Below are 16,520 nucleotides of genomic sequence, written 5' to 3' on the forward strand. Positions count from 1 at the left end.
CCCGAGCCGCGGGAGCAGCGGACCTCCCGCGGGCATGACTGGACCAGCCGAGCCGCGGGACCAGCGAACCGTCCGCAGTCATGCCTGCGGGAGGTCCACTGGAGCCGCCGGCCGAGCGTCCCCTCCGCAGTCATGCCTGCGGCAGGTCCGCTGCTCCCGGGGCTCCAGTGGACCTCCCGCAGGCATGACTGCGGCAGGTCCGCCGGCCCAGCCTGCCGCCCCCCCGGGAAAGGGCCGCCCCAGGCGGGTGCTTGCCCCGCTGGGCTCTGGAGCCGGCCCTGCCTGCAGAGCCAGGGCTGGGAGTTGCAGCCACCTGATGCTTTTTATGTAGCCTGCTGTAAAACAAGTCATATGTGGGTAAGTTGATGTACCCCCTGGAAGACCTCTGCATATCCCCAGAGGTACATGTACACGGTTGAGAACCACTGCTATAGAGAAACACATGCTAATAGCTTCATAATATGTGGATCTTAAAATGAAGCAAATTGTGTTTGTAAAGGTGTGTTTCTCCTTCTCTTACATTCTGCTTCCATGACTCTGGTTCTTAGACTCGCTAAGGTCCCAGTTCTACTGCTCTTACACTGGGTAAAACTCAATGTGAGTAAGGCTGGCAGAATATGGCCCTATTATTATGCTCTGCTTACTATTTTATTTCTAGCAATTCTAGTCTAAACAATCATACACAATAGATATTTGTGCAGGTACAATATTATCAAATGTGCTCTTTTTTTTGGTTCATAATCACAGGAAATTTGTAAATTCAGTTAACAGTTGGTTACCAATTTGTTTTGTGATGGATCCACATTATATTACCTGCAGAGTTCCATTGTCCAGAAGACAGCCCTTGGGAGAATGACCCCCTTTAGAAAATGACAAAATCTTTTTTTGCGGGGAGGGGAGTAATAATCCTTTTGGACAACATTTTACTTTCCTTAATTGCATATAGGTACCTGGATAGTGTGGTGATAGGTGCCTTTAAAAGGACAGGGTCAAATCTATCGATGTATGTATTTTTAGAGAATGACAAAGATCAAAATGAAATATGACCCAATGAGATCATAGAGCTGCTCGGGTGGAAGGCAGTATATGCATGAGTAATAATGTTATAAAATAAAATACAAGGATGCTTGAAAAGAGGTGATTTTAACCACTCTGCCACGTAACCCTGTTTGGTGTCAGTCTAATCGACAGTGTGCTTAAAACGGTGACAGCCGTTAGCAGGTTTTTATGCTAGGGCTATTGAAGCTATTAACATAGGTTCAAACACATTTTAAAGAAATTTTGCTTTGTGTTAAGTTATTGTTTCAGATGCAAACAGCCATGGGCCAGATTCACTTCTGTGGGCACAGGAGGAATGCAAATTACACCCATCCATCTCCTCCTCTGCCTAATGCAACCACAGGGCAGCTGCACTGGCATGCAGATACACCCCCAGGAAGGGTATGTATTTACCTATTAAAAAAAACTTTCCCACTAACCATGCTAGCTTGCAGATTATCCAGTCTGTGAAAAGGCACCAAACTTTTGGAATTCAAAATCCAACAGGCTTGACTCCAAAGTACCAGTCTGAGATGTTGAGGTAATGGTGGAAGCAGAGCTCTTTGCCTTTTAGTAAATCACAGCATAACCCAAGTTGAGCTGCTCCATTTGGTTGATTTAGAATGCCTTCCAGTGAAGATTCTTAAAGTGACCTGTGAAAGATATTGAAAAATTGGGATTGGGCATTTTTTTATTTGCTTCTTTATGATGCATAAAGGAGGCCTGTAAAGTTATGTAGTTTTTTATTTAAGGGATTTTTTTTCTGTTTGTTTGCTTAGCTTCAAACTATCAGATATCTCAAGTCTGGTCTTTCCCTGGTTTTTCTGGTAGACTTCACGTATGTGTGGGTGTGTATGTGTGGTGTTATTGAGCTTTCCCACCTTAAGTGAGGGCGGTGGGTATCCCCCCACTGTCTGCAGCTCCAGAGGCCTGCAGCAGTGTTGGTGTCACTAGGCCTAAGTAAACCAAAGTTGTGACTGCAGGCCTGAGTGAACCAGAGGTCTTCCATGCTGTGAACTTTAACCAGCCTAGGATGCTAACAGACTGCAAGCAAAATGTGTAACTGTCAGCTGTCTCAGCTTGCAGATGCAGGAGTTTGAAACAGCAAAAGCGGCGGGGAGGAGGGAGAGAGGGGGGAGGAAAATCTGTATGTGTTTGTGCTGTGAAGGCCATAGATAAGCTTGCGAATGGGAACTTTTCTAACACGCTGAAATGTAATGTTTAAAGTAACTGCTGTTGGGAAGGGAGGAGTGAGGGGAAAAACCAAACAAAAGGCTTACACAAACAAAGGGGGGTATAAATGCTGGGACCCCGCCTGCGCGTGGGTGTGCAGGATCTGAGAATGCTTTTTCTCCCTGGCACCTTATTTGGGCTCAAATAAATGTGGTTTTGCTTCTCCACCCTGGTGTGTTAATTAGTGCAACGCACACCGGGCAACGAACCCCTGCTGTTGCTCCACCTTGGGCCCTTTGAGCCGGCAACAGCAGCCTTGAGATCAGCAGTTCCTCCACCACAGCCAGGAGCTGTGGGGTACTCCCACCGCCAGCCCTGGCTGGGAGCTGCGGAGTACTCCAGCTGCCTGCAGCTTTGGGAGCCCGTGGTGGCCGGGAGCTCAGGGGTTCCCCCACCGCCTGCTGCGGGTGGGATGGAAGCTGCGGGATACCCTACTGCCTGCGGCGGCTTGAAGCTCTGGGGGCCGCCACAGGCGGTGGGGGTACCCTGCAGCTTCCTGCCCCTGCAGGGGGCGGGAAACCCTGCAGCTCCCAACCACTGCAGGCTGACTCCATGGAGGTCGCTGAAAATCATGGATTCCGTGACTTCCGCAACCTCTTTGACTAAATCATAGCCTTAACTATAATCCCTGTAATGTAGACATGTCCTGAATATGCCTATGGTGTTGAATCTTTAACAAAGATATCCTTTGTCCAAAGAGTTTATTAGACACCGTAATTATAAAAGTGCTTCCAAAAGCTAGCAAAAACCAAAGTTTTAAATGGATAAAAATGCTTTTCCTTCTCAAATGCACACCTTTCAATTTGTTGTCACTTGTGGTGTCATTACTTCACTAGTTTTTTATAAAGCCTTACCTGATAGACAAACCCTGAATTTATAATGTAAGAAACAAGCAGAAAATGAATACTTTTTGGGAGGTAGGAGTGGGCCTTTCTGCAGATGTTATAATGAAACAACAATGGGGAACAAGCTCAATACCTTTAAAAAGACTGAGCAAAAGAATCCTGGAATGAATCCTCAAATCTAAGAAGAATAAACAAAACAAAGAAATGGTGCAACCAGACATGTTTTCTTACAAATGACGCTTACTTTTTCTTGTCTGTGTTAAAATCTGTAAGTATTCTACAGTGCATAGAATTGTAGGTTGTGGGTTATCAGTAGAATTGCATTGTTACTTCACTGAATAATGACTTGAAAGTAAAATAACCTCTCATTTTTTTGAAAGGTCAGTACATTCATTCTGTATGATGTTAGGATGCAGTTTACTATTGCTTTGCAGTGTCAAATTAATGAAGAGAAGATTTTTAATTCGCTTTTCTACTGACAGATCATTTTGAAAGCAGCCCTTTCATTTCTAATGACTTAGATGTCACATGCAGGGAAAGTGGAGCAGATTTTTAAAACGACTCATTCAAATTCAGGAAACAGCTTGGGAGATAGAGCTTATAAACAAGGACAACAGGAATCTGTAGAGTATTGCAGCGATTTCTCACCATCTTGCTTCCTGCAGTGGTGGAATTTTTGAAGAGTTTTATTTTTTTATTCTACCTGTCCTAACTTCTGATTTTGTACTTAACACCCTGATGTTAAGCGCTTTAGAAATTCATGTAGCAAATAAAAATAATTAACATTATTTATCAGAAAGATATAAGCAGTGCATTGTCTTTGCTCAGGGTCCATCAGGGGGTCATGAGGTTATTACATGGGGGGTCGCGAGCAGTCAGCCTCCACCCCAAACCCTGCTTTGCCTCCAGCATTTATAATGGTGTTAAATATATTTAAAAGTGGTTTTAATTTATAAGGGGGGTCGAACTCAGAGGTTTGTTATGTGAAAGGGGTCACCAGTACAAGAGTTTGAGAACCATTGACTTAGCTGTTGCTGGACAAAGGGCATGATCCTGTGTTCATTGCCCACCCAAAATGGGCACTGATTGCACTGGAAGTTTTTGAGGCACAGGGAATGCAGGATTGGGGAACAAGACCTTAATTGTTCTTGCCAGATCCTCTCATAGAGGAAACCCTCCATACCTGGATCTCTCATACCCACATGGAAATTACCACTGATGTATATGTAAGAGACAGGGAGATAATTATGAAAAAGGTGAATAAGTCTGAGCTTCTCACATTGGTCTTAATACTGCTCTCTGTTGTGGGTATGTCTGCACTGCAATTGGGAGGTGTGATTGCACCATCTGCAGACATACTAGAGTTAGTTTTGATGTATTTCAGAGTAGTTAGCTGGAATAACATTAGCTGTGAAGCCAACATGGCATGGGCTAGCCCCACCTGTCCAGAACTCTGGGCACAAACTAGAGTGGCTAGTGCATGAGGCGGTGTGCTGCTGCTGCGTCACTGCTATTGTTGCTGGAGTTAGCTTTGCAGCACATGTAGCTAGATCAATCATACCTCCTGACAGCAGTGTAATCATACCAGTGGCATAAACCCAGAGCAATTGATGCTAGCGGGAATACTCAGGACTTGCATCAATAAAAATGAAAGCAGAATTTCACCCATTGCATTTGTTAATATGCAAGTATATGTTGAACAAAAGTGGCATTCTGAAAATTATTAATATTAATATATAACAAGTACTGAAAGTTTTAAGTTTTTGATTGCTATATTCCAAATTTAGTAATGCACAGAAATTTATGCAGATTTTTATCCTGATTTTTAATATTTGGTTAAGAATGGAACCTGATATTTAAGATATATTTGGGATGTGCCAGTTATTTGTTTGTGGTACATATTTTTCCTAAGAAAATGGGACCATTTTATTAATATTAACAAAATATAAATAAATTATCATGAAGCTGGGATAAGTATTCACGTTCCAGTCTATATTTTCTGTAGTTTAATACCTTTATATGAGAAAAACCAAATGTGACCCACTTTTTAGTAAGAAATAAAAATGAGAACCCAAAAGGTTTGACATATCCCAGATATAACCAGATTACTCTGTCATATAGATAATTTACATAGCTGTATCCAGACCTGACTGGAATTAGCCAGCTCTTGTTAAAGTGGTTTTCTTTGTAAATTTAAGTTACAGCTTTGATTTGGAAGTAAAATAAATTTTTTCCAGTTTTCTGGCATCATACTTTACAGGGGTGATTACATCTCCTTAATGTTTAAATATAAGTAACTTTTATAGTAATATTATTAACTTACCAAATAAAAGATGTAATGACAGTAAAAGGAATACTTCCTCTTCATGTAGTATATGCTGATACATCACACTACTGATGAATGATTACAATAAGTGTAACAGGAGTTATATTTATATTTCATGACAAATAATAGGCAGGCAAAATATAAAATGATGTACTTTTCTATTAAAAAATTGCAGCTAAACATGCCTTAATGCATATGATATATTTTAAGAGCTCAAATGCTGGTGCTGAAAAATTGATCAGGTCAGGATTACATTCCTATCAGACCCCTGGAATTTAGTATTTTCTGTAAGTAAATGTACTTCCTTTTACCAGTTACTGTTTTCCCTTACTTTTACATGCTGCTAAAGAGCAAGGAAACTGTGTATATTCTCTGTTATGGGCCAAACTCTAATCCAGGGTTTCTCAAACTTCATTGCACCATGACCCCCTTCAGACAACAAAAAATACTACACTATCCCGGGGGGCGGTGTGGGGTGGGAGGGGTGTTGAAGCCTGATCCAACCCAAGCCCTGCTCTCCGGGCGGGGGTGCCAAAGCTGAAGCACAAGGGCTTCAGCCCCGGGCGGGGGGCCTGTCACCTGAGCTCCACCACCCAGGGCTGAAGCTGAAGCCTGAGCCCCACTGCCCAGGGCTCAGGCGTTAGGCTTGGGCTTGGGCCCCAGCAAGTCTAACGCCAGCCCTGGCGACCCCATTAAAACAGGGTCGTGACCCACTTTGGGGTCCTGACCTACAGTTTGAGAATCACTGCTCTAATCTAATTTATACCTGTGTAATCATGGAGTCATTTTATGGGTGTAATCTCACCCTATGTCAGCTCAAAGTTAACGGCAGACGTTAGTGATGCTACATGATAAAAATGTCATTAGCCAATACTCAGTGTATATCAATTCAATTTTCTCCAACAACAATGCAAGGAAGAATAATCAGTGACTAACAAACTATAGGCTGCCTGGTAAATTAGACTGTGCTCGAAGATTAACCACACTGATCTACTTTCTGTATGAATAATGTGTGAAATACACTATATCATGCAAGATAAGAGCAAAATGAATTAATAAGCAATTACACACCTATCGCTAATGTGTGGAAAGAAAAATTGCATAAGCATGGAGCCAATAGTAAAACATCACTAGAATTTCTAAAAATTATAGATGATGATGAGGAAGGTGAGGTGAGGTGAGGAAGATTATAAGTGAAATTGATTGGAAGGAAAAAATTAGACAGAAAAATGTGAATGAAAATTGGGATTTATTTTAGAAGAGTTTATTAGATTACCAAAATACTACAATTCCACAAACATGAAAGAGGACAACTTTGATTAAAAGCCCATCCTGGTTAAGAGAAGTAGTGAAGGCAGAAATTATCTACATAACAAATGGAAAAGAAGGAAAGTAGATAGCAATCAATATAAATTAGATATAATGAAAATTGAAAAGGGAAGCTAATTACATCAGGGAAAAATCCATGGCTGTCATGGCTAAGAACAATAAGGAGGATTTTTTAAAGTATTCTAGGAACAAAAAAATTCTGGCATGGGTATATAGGCTGTCATAGGTTTATTCCCCACTTTGAACTTTAGCGTCCACAAGATGGGGACCTGCATGGACTCCTCTAAACTAAAATCCTAGTTCAGATCTGGTACGCTGCCACCAGCTAGAAATTCCAGTGTCTAGCACACTCCCTGTTCCCCCAAAACTTTCCCTGGGGAACACAGATCCAACTCCTTGGATCTTAACACAAAGGGAAATAGCCCATTCCCCTCACCTCCCCCTCCCTTAGCCGTCAGGAGAGATCACCTTGATTCAAGCTCCTTGAATCAAACAAAGAGGGATTCTCTTTCCCCCCCTCCTCCTCCTCTTCCCCTGAGATTCCAAACAAGGGAAGAAATCAATCAGGTTCCAAAAAGAAAAGATTTTATTAAAAGAAAGAAAGAAAGTACACTATCTCTGTAACACCAGGATGAAAAGATTACAGGGTCTAATTTATAAAACTGGAGAGACTTCCCTCCCCGCTTTTCTCAGAATAATCAAAAGTAACAGCAAACAGACATAAAGATAGTTCTCCAGCCAACACACATTTGCAAATACAGAAATTAATTATAAGACTAATCCGCCTTTCTAATACTCACTATACTGAATAGAAGAACTACTTCAGGAAACTTGGAGAGCCTGGAAATACGTCTGGCCCCTCTTAGATCCAAAGAGAGGACACCCCCCAAACAAAGAACACAAACAAAGACTTCCCTCCACAGAGATTTGAAATTATCTTGTCCCTTGATTGGTCCTCTGGTCAGGTGTCCGTCAGGTTACTGAGCTTGTTAACCCTTTACAGGTAAAAGAGACCTTAACCCTTAACTATCTGTTTATGACATAGGCCCATTACTAGATGGAGGTGGTAAAATTGTTATTCATGATCCAAAAAAGGCAGAAGCATTTAATAAATATTTCTGTTCTGTATTTGGAAAGAAGCAGGATGATGTGTTTATATCACAGAAGGGTGGTGACCTGCTTTCCAATCCATTAGTAACAGGGGCCTTGTCTATACTACAAAGTTAGATAGACATAAGCTGCCTATTGTTGACCTAATTGTGCATGTGTCTACACTTAAATGTGTCTCCCAATGTTTATTATTGTCTGTTGTTCTGATGTAGTGACACGACATCCCCAAGTAGCATTGAGCCATGGTCAATGCACTGAATTTGATGCAGTACGAATGTAGACACTGTGTTACCTATGTTGACCCTAACACTCCTCTAGAAGCTGTCCCACAATGCTCGACACCGAGCGCTCTGGCTACAATTGTGAATTTCACTGCCCAGGGTCATTGAGATCGGAAGGCCCCTTCTGCTTTCAAGCCCTGCGAATTTTTGAAGTGCCTTTTCCTGATTATCCAAGTTGGTGAGCATACATAGCAGCTCTCCTTTGTTGTGCACAACTGCCCAGCTGACCATCCTGTTTACATGATCCAGATGTGCTCTTGTTTGGAGTAGATAGAAGATATTGGATCTCCTTGGTCTGTGGGGAGAAGAGGCTGTCCAAGAACAGCTATGGACTAGCTGTAGAAAGGTGGACATCTATGGGTGGATCACACAGGGGATTCAGGAGAAGAGCTACAACAGGGATCAGCAGGAGTGCCGTATAAAAGCGAAGGAACTGTGGCAAGCATATTAGAAGGCCAGGAAGGCCAAGGTGCTAGGTTGCAGACCTGCTGCTTTTACAAAAAGCTGTATGCCATAATTGTTGTAGACTCCACCACCACCACCACTACCACCATGGATACCTGTGATCTTGAGTCACTGGCCCATGGTATGAACAGCAAGGACGAGGAGAAGGTGGAGGAGAAAGAAGAGGATAAGGAACATGTGACCGGGGTCCAGCTATGCTGCGAGCCAGGACTTGTTTGAGATTCCACTGCAGTCTAGTCAGTCCTGGTAGTTGAGCACGGGCAAGCCCGATGCAGGAGATGGAACCTCAGGTAAGAGTGTAAATTTATTTCCCATTACAGTGCTGGTGCCACCAACTTAGCAGGACACAGCTGTCAACTTTTCATTAATTTATTTTTACTAGAAGAGGGGGAACAACAAAGAGAGGTAGCACTGTTATTGGCTTTTCATTCCCTCTGTAGAGTTATGCAGAGAATCATGCAGAGTAGTTTATGTACACAGGGATGTCCCTTGAATCCTCCTGAGAGATCTTGGTGAAACTTTCATGGAGGTACTCTGCTATCCTCTGCTGAAGGTTTCTAGGGATGAGAGCCTTATTTCTTCTGCAGTAGGACACTTTCCCTTGCCAATTGACAATAACTATTGCAGTAAACAGTAAATCATGGAATATCAGGGTTGGAAAGGACCTCAGGAGGTCATCTAGTCCAACTCCCTGTTCAAAGCAGGACCAATTCCCAACTAAATCATCCCAGCCAGGGCTTTGTCAAGCCTGCCCTTAAAAACCTCTAAGGAAGGAGATTCCACTACCTCCCTAGGTAACCCATTCCAGTGCTTCACCACCCTCCTAGTGAAAAAGTTTTTCCTAATATCCAACCTAAACCTCTCCCACTGCAACTTGAGACCATTGCTCCTTGTTTTGTCATCTGGTACCACTGAGAACAGTCTAGATCTATCCTCTTTGGAACCCCCTTTCAGGTAGTTGAAAGCAGCTATCAAATCCCCCCTCATTCTTCTCTTCTGTAGACTAAACAATCCCAGTTCCTTCAGCCTCTCCTCATAAGTCATGTGCTCCACCCTCCTAATCATTTTTGTTGCCCTCCGCTGGACTCTTTCCAATTTTTCCACATCCTTCTTGTAATGTGGGGCCCAAAACTGGACACAGTACTCCAGATGAGGCCTCACCAATGTTGAATAGAGGAGAATGGTCACTTCCCTCAATCTGCTGGCAGTGCCCCTACTTATACAGCCCAAAATGCCATTAGCCTTCTTGGCAACAAGGGCACACTGTCGACTCATATCCAGCTTCTCATCCACTGTAACCCCTAAGTTCTTTTCTGCAGCACTGCCGCCTAGCCATTCGGTCCCTAGTCTGTAGCAATGCATGGAATTCTTCTGTCCTAAGTGCAGGACTTTGCACTTGTCCTTGTTGAACCTCATCAGGTTTCTTTTGGCCCAATCCTCTAATTTGTCTAGGTCCCTCTGTATCCTATCCCTACCCTCCAGTGTATCTACCATTCCTCCCAGTTTAGGTACTGTCACATCCCCAGCTCCTGCAGTAAACAAGGAAAACATCCTCCCCTTACTACCTGCTTTCTCCTCCTTTCTACTTCTTTCCTGTGTCTATTTGTAACTTCTGCCTAATGGCTTAATCAGCCTTCCAGCTCTGCTCCATCCACTAATTAGGCACAGCTGTTTAACCAATTCCACTCTGCATTGTTTGATTAGAGCTGCCATGACCAGAGTGCTGGATCAGATTCTTGCCTAGTGCTCTATCACAGAATGGAGAAAAAACTGAATATGCACTCCCAGTGCGCTGCTGTGCCAAAAAGGGCTAATGTGTTCCTTATATAAACACATGAGTAGGAGTAGAAGGGAGGTGGTTTTACCTTTGTATATGGCATTGGTGAGACTGATACTGCATCTAGTTCTGGTATCCACATTTGTAAAAAGATTTGAAAAACTGGTGAGAGTGCAGAGAAGAGCCACAAAAATGATTCAAGGACTGGAGAAAATGCCTTACGGTGAGAGACTTAAGGAGCTTAATCTGTGTATCAAAAAGAAGATCAAGAGCTGACTTGATCACCATGTATAAGTACGTTCATGAGAAGGAAATACAGGCTACAAAGGCTCTCTTTAATCTACCAGAGAAAGATACAACTTGAAGTGGCTGGAAGTTAAAGCCTGACAAATATAAATTAGAAATGAGGCACACATTTTTAACAACAAGGATAATTAGTTATTGTAGCAAACTACCAAGGTAAGTGATAGAGTCTCCATTGCTTGAAATCTTCAAGTGAAGATTGGATGCCTTTGTGTAAGATATGCTTTAGCAAACACAAGTTATTGGGCTCAATGTGAGATTTACTGGATGAAATTCTACAGCTGTATTATAGGTCAGATTAGATCATCTAATGGTACCTTCTGACCTTAAAATTTAAATTATAAGTAATCTGAACTCATGCATCAGAGCTAAATTAATACTTCGGGGCAAAACATAGGTAAATTTCTACTTCTATTTATTTTTATAATACACATTATAATAAAAATTAGAGGTGGGTCAAAACCAGAATCTTGAAATGGAGCCCCTTTGAATTTTGGGAGGGATTCATTTTGAATTCTTGGCCAATCTCAAGTGCTGGTAAACTGGGAAATTCAGAGTTAAGGTCCTAAAATATACCTTTAAAAAGGTAAAATTACAAAGAAAACCAAAGAGGAAGTGTTAGAAAACAGGGAGATGCAGAGTTAAGGTGGCACTCCCACAGAAGACAACCTCATAAATTTAATGCTGTCCCAATATGAAAGCGAAGAAGAAATCAGAACATCACAGTACCTTACCCCTCCCTGACAAAAACAAATGAACAAACTCAATTTTCTTTATATCTGCTACATGTCCAAATCAGGACTTATATTCATATTCTCTTGTAAGACTATGTGATCTGTATAGCAATACTGATCCAGGGAATAACTGCTCCTGAGTTGACTGAGATCACAGTGGACACACTGAGCTGTCTCTCCTTATTGCCAGCTGCATAATCACAATTAAATATATTAATACCCCAAGGGATTTCCTCAAATCACTTTCCTGCAGTTTACACAAGTCACAAAAAAAAAAAAAAAAAGGCGAGGTGCTGCACAGGCATCAGAACAGAGTACAGATTATGTGGTTGTCTCCTTGAAATGTGAATTCAGTCTTAAGTAAGCTTGTTTGCATGATGACGGTTAACCTATTTTACCTGGTTTGCTTTAGTAGAATATATTATAAGAAAGAACACTCTAGGAAAGGCCTGTTGCATAAGGAAGCAGCTATAACAAGGATGTTACTTCAGCTCATCTCTCAAATTTTTTAACAGCTTTAACCTTCATTATACTGAGTAACATTTTACAACTAAAGAATACAATTAAGTAATTGGATAAGATAATCTTGGGTAGACAAATACTTCCCACTGACAATGTGCTGTTGCCATGTAGCTAGTTCTTCACAAATTTCCTGGAATAACTGTGTGTAATCTTTAATGTATATGGCTTGTTCATTAATAGCAGTAATGGTTTAAGCCCTTTTAACTGCTTAATGGACAAGGTAGATAAAGTGATAATTTTTAAAGAACTTGTCTGACTACAAGCATTTGTTTTATACCTGGACTATTAAGAGCGCATTACAATCCAAATCTTGTGTCACTGATTTATAAAGTTATTGATAACCCCAAATTTGTCTTTATTTTATATGAGAAAGTGCCACAAGAATAACCGGAAAAAATACCCTGGAATTTTAATATTTCTGGTTATCAACATATGTGAAAGTAATTATTTTGCAGACAAATAATAGTAAAACCTTCCTTGTTCTGTGTTTTCATTTCTGTCCATTTTTTAAAATAATACAGCTGTATCTCTGAATCTCTCCATAATTGGAACTACTACCTCAGCTGCTACTATTACTCCAGATTGAATCATCTTTCTCTCTCACTTCCCACCTTCAACCAGATATGCCATTCACTCCACTTGTTCTTAGCTTAATCTGAAATCATGAGCTTCTCGTCTGATTGTCCTATCTATAATAACGCTAGTCCAACTCTTACTCCTTATGCCACCTCCCTTCATATGGTAGCTCCATTCATACATTATTCCATCCACATCCTCTCTGTGAGTCAGTAATTCCATGTTCCTTATCTTAGGCTCCTGGACTTTCTGTTCATCCTCACTTACTATTGTGCAATCAGCAGCATCTGGTGTTGTGCTAATTCCCTGGTTACCCTGATCAGTTTGAAGTAGAGCTGAGCAAATTATTTTTAACTGATTCATTTAATTAATTTTGTCTCTGTTTCTGTGTGAGAATGCGTGTCTGAGGCTGCAATACATTTTCCATGCCCCCTCTCCAGTGCATGTCACAATGTGAAATTTTCCTTGAAAATGGGGGTCTGTGGCAGCTGCTAGCTGGGGATTCCTGGCAGCATGCTCCACAGGATGTGTGCTATCAGAGAACTGGGGGGCATCAGGAGACTCCAGAGCTGGCATGAGGCCTCTGTGTGGATTGCTCTGGTCTTCTCTGGACCCACTGTAATCTGTATGTGTGTCAAGGCATCTGGGAGTTCTGGGGACAGAATCATTGCTCATTCAAAGAATGTGACAACTCTACCTTCAGTTGAATAATTCTAGGTTTTCCTTTCCCAGAACGTGCTCCATTTCTAAAGGGAGCCGCAATCCTGGTGACTTGAGTGAAATGGTAGGTGTACAGCTGTTTGGCAACTGGAATTTTCATTCTGTGGAGGAGTCCAACACTTCGAAAAACAACGACGTTTGTTGTGAAATGGAATGAAAAGCAGAAATTTCACAACTTCCCACAAAACAAAATGTTCAAAAAACCTTTTTTGATAAAAGTGTTTTGTTTCAGTATGTATTCATTTTTAATTTTTGTAATTTTATTTGTTGTATGTTTTGTATTTCATATTATAATTTACAATGTATTATAAAATAAATTTCAAAACAAAAGGTCATTTCAAAACATAAAATCAAAATGTGCCCTTCCAAAAAAATTTTTAAAACTAAATTTGATCAAAATTGGCATATTCCTGTGGAATATTTTGATTTTTTGACAAATCATTTTCCGAAAGAAAAATGTTCTGTTAGAAAATTTCTGACCTGATCTAGGTAGGTGCATACTTTATAACTTAAAAAAAAATTAGAGAAATACTTGAGACATTGGCCCTGATAGGTTTGGCTGCGCTGCAGCTAGCATATGACACAAGGACTCGGGGAAGAAGTCCTTATATGCCATATTTTTGCTTCTTCGATCTGGGAACCAGAACTGCCAGAGCTTGGTTTGATCCTCTAGCACAAGAGAGAATTATTTGGACTGCTCCATTACCAGTGGTAATGGCCTCCCAAAGGTATTTATGCTGGCTGGAAGGGGATGGCTGTACTCCTCTTCATTCACACCTCACTTCCCTCTCCCAGCTATGGACTGTATCCATATAGATGACCTACAGTAATAACAAGTATCCAGGAATGGTATATTAAGATAATTCACTTCTGGAGTAACTAGGATCAGAATTTAGCCCTATGAGCTTAACAAAACAAGTGGAAAATCAGGAGGGAAATATGTTACAGAATTAAAAAAGACTTTTTGTGTACAGGAAAAAGACTTGACAGTAAACAGAGTAAGCAAAGTGTAATAGTTCTAATTAAACAAAGTTGTAACCTGCTTTATAGTGTCTTACCAGCTGATTTACAATCTTTTGGATCACCTGGGAGGAGACATCCTCTGACTGTCTACTGAGAAAATTTGTGGAAATCCCACTGGCTAGCTTCTCCACCCTCCTTTAGGAAGTAGTAGAGGTGATAGGACTATTAATTCTCCAACCTTTTAAAAGGCTATTTGGACTGTTCCAGTTTCCCCCAAACACTCCTGTCAAAAGTCAGAGTACTTTCTTCCGGTTACCTTCCAACTTCAGTGTCCAACCTTTAATGGATCCTGGGGATCAGTCCCCAATATAAAGGTGCATAGAATGTGTCTCTGTTGTATTTAAGATGTCATTAAGCCATTCTACATGTTCCACAGCAGCCAGCTGACACTCTCCTTGATCATCATGGATTTAAAGTGTTTTTATAGTTCTACAGAAGTGTGCATTATACAGGCACAGATGGGCATTTCAAGGGCTAGTAATTCAATTATGATTCAAAAATATCTGTATATTGGCAAAGTTAATTGGTTTCCTCTTTGGCAACAATTTTAAGATTCTTGCTCAGTATTACTGATTGTTGTGAATTGTCTTTTTAAGGGAATGTTGGATCATGACATTGGTAGGAAAAAGCATCTCTTGAATACTGTTTTTTGCTGGCACGGATATATTTATGGTACTTTGGGGAGTTTAAATGTTATTTTTCCAGCAGCACTGCAAATTCGCATAGTTAAAATCTGAGTGGCAAAAATGGTAAGTTCATACTGTAACTTTTCAAATCTGATAGAATGCAATATAAACAGGTTTCCTAGTTTATCTTGTTTATTTGTTCTTTTAATTTTTTTGTTTGGCATGTGGTACAGTAGATGTATGCTGTCTATTATACCATTGCTACTGTTATGCTGTATTAAAGCTTAAGATGGCATTTCTGTTGCCTGTTTTCAGTCACTTACAATGTACTAAAATACCTTTTGCACTTGTGAGCCAAGGAATTAATTCCTTAAAATGTTTAGTAAAATTCTGTTTGGACTTATTTGAATGTGGTTAAAAAAAAGCTATGTCAGTGCAATGTTAAAGCTGAGATTTTAATCATGCAGAAGACAGGAAATTCTAGATTAACTTTACTCCCCTGAGCAATATCTGGAGAGAAATAAAGAACTCAGATTCCATTTTTTCAAGACATTTTTAATATTAATAGCCTGAAAAATAATTATTGTAATGTTTTTGTACCAGGTAATGTTTTGTTTGTGTGACTATAACCTAAGAAAATAATTCTTAGTGAGCTAGAGAGATCTACGTAGAATAGACTCTACTCTTATTCAGTAGAGGTTTTTGAATGCCTGGGGCAAAATCTGAAACTAAGGCCTGCCACCCTTCAAAACAAACAAACCAACCGATCATAATGGTCCTTTCTGACCTTAAAGTCTATGATTCTAATCTGCTCCCTCAAAAACCAAGGGTGCAAAAACACTAAAGGGAGGACAAAAGTAAATTGTTTATATGTTCTGATAAGCAGAACTAGCAATACCATCTGCAATAATAACAGCTGGAAACCCCCAATAATGTTAACCTTCTTTTTATATAAGAAAAGAAAATGATCAAATTTACTATTAAAATACATTTAAAAGTTGCTCTAACCAAGTATTCCAGCACATTGCCATTTAACTCCAAAAATATTACTAAAATATTAACTTAATAGCAAATATTTATACATTCAGTATTTCAGGGGATTTAACATGGCTAGCATGGATAACAGAAGTATTGTCAGAATCTTTTGTTTTTTTCCATTGACTCTGGGAACAAAAACCTAGGTGCTATAAGAGGTGGTGTAATCTGGTTTTAAATCAGAATTGTAATCTATATGGTTTTATTAATTTCATGCAACTTGAGCAAATGACTGTCTGTACCAAATAGGGTTGCAGTGTGCATAACTTGGTTTTAAGAGTGCTAGGCTGGAACTGATAATCACATCAGGATTTTACATATCCATGCTCTCTCCTTCCTAGGTTTTCGTGTTCCTGCTGCAAAAATATTGTTCTTAAAACTCACCCCTGCTATAATGGTTACAAAAAACTGCCTCTTGATAATAGTTGGACAAGTTGGTTAGTTAAGATTTGTGCACATGGCTACTCTGCTAAAAACCCTATTATATTTTATCCTTTCCACTCCCGCACCTGCTTGTTTGTGCCATCCACCTCTTATGTCCTATCTTTTCATCCATAAACTCTTTGGTGCAAAGACT

This window comes from Mauremys mutica, chromosome 2, assembly GCF_020497125.1.
Source record: "Mauremys mutica isolate MM-2020 ecotype Southern chromosome 2, ASM2049712v1, whole genome shotgun sequence".
In the NCBI taxonomy this organism is placed as follows: domain Eukaryota; kingdom Metazoa; phylum Chordata; order Testudines; family Geoemydidae; genus Mauremys; species Mauremys mutica.